Raw genomic sequence first — 5,982 nt, 5'->3', positions numbered from 1 at the left:
CCCTTTTTCCAGACTTTACTTTTTCCAGTATCGATGAAATAATACGCACCAGACAACTCATCGTTCTGGGGTAAATCCTACTTCTTGGGAAGGATAACAGACATGAAGGTCAGTGGGTTTTCTCAAATCCAGTCCAAGTCAGAAAATACAAACCAATAGGCCCACAGCAACACACATCACAGCCTCAGTCTGAAGCAGCACCACTAGATGGCGTCCTGCTTACATGTGCAGGACGGACTGTAACAAGATTAGCACAGATCTGTTCAGGACCTCTTACACGTTAATACAGCTCCGGCCGACTGTAACTCATACCACCGACCAAAACATAAGCACACCACCCACATGCATATGAGAGTCTGCGAGCTTCATCAAAATGCTTTTAGGCCTTTAATGGGCTTCTCTGCTGTTACTGTCTGCTGGTGGAGCACATCTGTGTGAGTGATATACACATTATATACTAGATTAGTAGTACAGAGAAATCACTCTCAGCATTTTTATAATCAAGTTTTAGGTGATTATAGGCTACATATATTTTTAATTTTTGTTGCATTTTAGAGACTGATGTAAATAAATGCTCCACAATATTAGCCTATTATTTTAAAAACATTCAATAAAAAAGTCCATTAAAGTCAATGTGATATTGCAATAACAACTTTTTACCCTGAATTTAATATACACAGTTTTCTGATTATAAATTGCTGTTACTATAATAAAACTAGTGTTGGTGTTGTTCATGAAAGTTTACCCAAAAATATCTTTAAATTTACATTTATCTCTGTTACATTTACTGTAAATAAACATCTTAACTTGTTTAATATGTAGTCGTTTTAACATTATTTGATTATTTGAGATCACTGTGGATATACTGTAGTGGTTATTGAAAATGTTGTTAATGTATTTGAACAAAAAACACTGACAACTATTCATGGATACAACTCGACAACACTTCCTTCTTCCTTTAACCTTCCTGCCCTTAATGCACCTGAAGACATTTTCTTCAAAGAAGCATATCAAAAATTATTTAGTTTAGTTACTTTTATTGTCTCCCTTGTGAGAAATTTGTGTTGGACACAAGAGAAGAAAATGTCTGTTCACACATAACACACATAGCACAGAACACAGAAGACATAATATCAACATTAAAACATAAAAGTTACATAGCACCAGATATCCACAATCATTTCATCTCACAAAAAATATACATTTAATGTGAATACTGGGCCATATAGGGCATTTCTTTTACAGGATCTTAGGTCATTCATTCTTCCAAAGGAAACTGAATCAACTCCAGTAAACAGCTCTACACATGCAGTGATAAACATTAGACTACATGCCTCTCAGACTAGCTGGCAAGTTGACGAGTCCGCTGCTGACCCTAACCCTGGGGAGCAGTCGATAAATAAACAGGAGACCCCCCTCAGACAGTGTTTGTGCCTGGAGGATTCAGGTTTTCACAGCATATACTGTAGCTACTTATGTAGATATGTAGTGCAGATTGGACCGTGATTGACTTTCATATTTACTGACACAAAATCATTCGCATACGTTGAACATGTCTTTGATTTAAGGTGAGCACAGAGAAACCTTCCCCTGTCAGAAAGTGAACGCATGCAGCCTCGTCAAACCTCATATATTCTTTAAAGCAACATAAATAGATGCACCAGTGGGAGAAAGTATGACACGAAGAAAGGGTTTAAAAAGTTAAATGATGAAAGTTAATGAAAGGATTTCTATTTATGCTGCTGACTTATCTTCAACTGAAGTTGAAACATGTAAACAGAGCGTTTGTACTTGTAACATTTATTGTATTATCAAATGTATAACTAGTAGCATAAGGCATGTTCAAACTGCCTCCCACAGATTTTTCTGTTTTTGGCTTCTTGGACAAACAACCTGCCTAATTTTAAATTTAACCGCATCTACGTTTAACCAAACGGCAGCAGCTCACATTTTTAACAATATGGACACAGTTCACGAGCCAAACGATCGTCTTAATCTCATCCAAAAATCCTTCCCTAGCTCACTGAGCCTGTTGATTCACTGGCTCTCATGAGGAATTTATGAAACATGTGAAAATAAAGTTTCCTTTATTTTCAACTTTTCCTTACTTCACCCCTACATTGATCTTAAAGTGCATATCTGCAGGTACAAACAGTGAAGTCATCCTGGCAGGAGGCGTCTTTATTCTCAAGTCAGCGGACCCCTGCTTAGACGTCTTTATGTTGTTACTTTTGATGCGGAGCTTGTGCACATGCTGTACTCGACAGATTCAGAAACTGCAGGCAGTCAGCAACAACACTGTATCAGACTGACAGGAGCACTGAGAGCGGAAGAAAAACAAATCTACAAAATTACGTACAGGTAAAATATTTACAAGTGTGCTCACGGCATTAAAGTGCATGTGCTTGATTTCCCTCTCTAAATCTCACATATTATACAGTCAAACGAACACATTTGGTTGAATCCACCCTACAGGCCCAAGACAGGACCACCTCCAATTTTTCATTAGATCCTCAGCAACATGCACAGATTTAAGGTGTCAGGTGTAATTCTGTCCATTATCTGCACTCATGAGAAATGTCACAATCGATCTCTGTTCATTTCACCTGAGCAAGCATGTCTGCTCAGCCCAACTGCAGCCTGCCTTTCCTCTTTTTACATGGGACGAGAGACACTCCCTCAGTGAGCATCACTTTCAATAAGCATGAAAACAGTTGCTTCGCTTGCAAACGCTGTGAAAAGATATAGATTCCCCGTGCAACTGAGAACACATGCCATCCACGTTCAAGAGGAACCTGTAAATATTTACAGCACGTTTCATAAAAAAAAACAAACATCTGTGCTGAATACATACTGTATTTCTCACCTCTGCAACTTAAATAATTTCTAAAGCTATTAAGCTTTTATACGACATGTCAGAAGATTTCATATTTCTTTTAAAGAAAATCAAAGGAAATTCTGTCTCATTTTCCACATTATGCTGTGAGTTACTTCAAGTCCATTTTACCTGCACCTCAACAAAGTACCAGACTGAATATTCACTTCTTCTGCTTCCCACAAAATACTGAGGTATGTGAAAAGGTTTTCACATTTTTTATCCATTCATCACATTGTATGGGTACTTTGAGAATTTGATATTATTGTAACACACTGTGAATCAATGCGGCTGTTTCTATATTGAAAGTTATGAAAAACTATCTGAAAATACTTGATTTTTATTGACAAATGCACTAACAAACTCAGTTATAGACTAAATGAAATGATCCTAAGGCAATTTAAAAGAACCAAATACATTATATTTTGTATTTGTCTGTAATAAATAACAAGAAACTAAAGTTCTTGGATAATTATAGCAGGATTTAAAAAAGTACAATACACCCCAGTTCTACTTCCCCTCAAACACTGTGCAGTGGAAATAAAAATTAACACAAAATTAAGTTAAAGCACTATTTGAGTAAATGTACTTAGTTCCATTCCAACATTTTAAGTCACAAGTAAAACCTGACAAATCTGATCTGATACATCTATGAGTTGATGCCACAGGACTCCCCTCTTCTCTCTCTTTGTCATTACACAGTTTGTCCACTTGGGGGCAACACACACTGACCTGAGGTCTGTCACAGCAGGTAGAGGTTCCCTTGTAACATTGGACTGGTTCAAGGACAAAACTGCTGTTTGAAGGATAAAAAGTGTTGTCAGTCATGTCGTGCTCACATTTTAGTTTCTATGCATCTATTGTGTTGTCTAACATTAGCCTGTTAAACATTTTTCTAGTCTCTGTTTCTATTTCTCTGTTGTTGTTTTTTTGAGAGAGAGGTTTCTAATCCCAGAATTAAGTCCAGGCCTTTTGCTGGGAATATTTATCCATTGATACCTGCATTTACATGAGGCAAACTGCTGCACGACTAATATTGCAAGATGTTTTGAATTGAATGCTTTGATTCCTGTGATTTCTTTTAGTTGTGGCCTCTCACCTGCAGCAGCTTGAGTCTTTATTTAGACGCAGAGAGAACAATGAGGGGAACAGTAGAACGAGTCTCTCTGTCAGGTCCTGATCTTAGGCCACCTGGTGAACATGTGGTTCTATTTTTACACAGTATGGAGCTCATGTTGCACTAATTTTAATGTTGCAGAGGATGAAAACAAAAACACACACACACACACAACAAAACCAAAACAGTTCTAAAGCTGCAGCCTGCCACTATTTATATCCAATATTGTACAACATCTGCCTCCGTACACCTGCTTCGGTGAAATCTCTGACTCACTGTCTCGTGCAGCTTCAAGGTGGATCTAATTGCCACAAGTTGCACTGTAATTTATGAGCAACTTTCAAATCTGAGAATGTCAGCGGAAAGAACCACCAGCTGGACTCTCAGGCTGCAGATTGGGGGGAAATCTGCACTGCAGTATGGCTGAAGCAGAAGCCGACACTACTTCTGTGCCATGCAGCCCTCTTCACCTCGGTCTAACAGTGAGTTTGGAGATGATCTGAATCTTATTGAAAAGAGGCTGCTTTGCACTGAGGGATTTTTTTTTTTTGGCCACTTGGGGGCAGCGGAAAGAGAAAGTGATCATGAAATTCACATTCTCGTATACCTTTTAGAGTAACTGAAGCAAATTTTGTCGGCAATAGGTTATATATTAAAGGTCCAGTGTGTAAAATTGGGGGAAAACCGTGACATCTAGTGTTCAAATTCTAGATTGCAGCACTCACTCGCGGTCACCCCTCCCATCCCTCCCATCGGCAAAGTGAGTGGCCTCCGAGGACAAAAAACCTGTGCGTAAATGGCGTCTTCTAAGACTGGGACGACTGGGAGTATTTCAGGAGCATCGATGAGGTGAACATCTAAACCATATTTCGATATGTTATAGGTTATCGCTCTAGGTTACTCCTGAACCGTACTTTCTGGCTGGCTGGATTTTCCGTACAAACATGTTTGAATTTCCTTTGAAGTCATGAAATGGATGTAAATTCAATATTTACTCTCCCTTTAGTTGTGTTTTTTGGTCTCTACCAATTGACCCTTTGTCAAGTCCCACCCCCCACGGTTATTGTTGCTAGGTTCGCCAAACAATGGTTACGAAAGGGTGGAGGGGGACATGTGTAGCCGATGTCATATCTGGCCCTCTGCGTTGTGTTTCTCACGGCCTGCCCTAGGTGGGATTCGATCCCACGACTTCCTGCACCGGAGGCGACGATGCTAACCGCTTCGCCAAGAGATTAACAACTACTTGGCAAGTTGGTTAGCACGTCCTTTATGGGTGGAGTGAGTGCACATCTGTTACACATGCAACAATGGGGCCGCCGGGTGGGTCGCTTCAGCGGGTGCGCTCTACCAAGTGAGATACGACGCTCGCGGCTCAGCGTATTTAATCTGAGATTTCATCAAGCCTTTCTGTGGAAAAACCCTGACCCAGGCCTATCCAAAATTGAAATCCAGTCCTGGGGAGGAACACGCTGAACCACTGGTCCGGCTGCATACCTGACACTGACACTGTGTGGCACATCTGACACTCTTTTTAAAAAAAGTAGTTCCTGTTTACTGTTTGAAAAGTGCAAAAGTGCAAACTGTGAAAATTCCCTCCAGAAACCACTGATCCTGCTGCATACTTGGCTGTGTGGCACACCCAACGCTGAGCAGCTTACCTGAGGCTGTGCGGCACATCTGACACTCTCTTTTTTTAATCAGAATGGGCTTTATGCACAGCTCCACTACTTCCTGAAATAAACCAGCTCGTTTATTTCCTGTCTTACATTATTGGACCAACTGATTAATACAGGTGTGCCTGACCATTGTTGTGAGGTCAGACACACCTGGATTAATCAATTGGTCCAGTAATGTAAGACAGGAAATAAACGAGCTGGTTTATTTCAGGAAGTAGTGGAGCTGTGCATAAAGCCTATGCCAACATTCCGCACTCACAGTGTGGCTTTGTTGCTTTCTCTTTTGATAGACAGCTCCGCTCTTCCTTGTTTGC

Source organism: Trachurus japonicus, unplaced genomic scaffold (assembly GCF_045865225.1).
Source record: "Trachurus japonicus isolate A0001 unplaced genomic scaffold, Traja_1.0 AP030991.1".
Taxonomy (NCBI): Eukaryota; Metazoa; Chordata; class Actinopteri; order Carangiformes; family Carangidae; genus Trachurus; species Trachurus japonicus.
The sequence above is the reverse complement of the archived record's forward strand: the minus strand, read 5'-3'. Positions refer to the sequence as shown.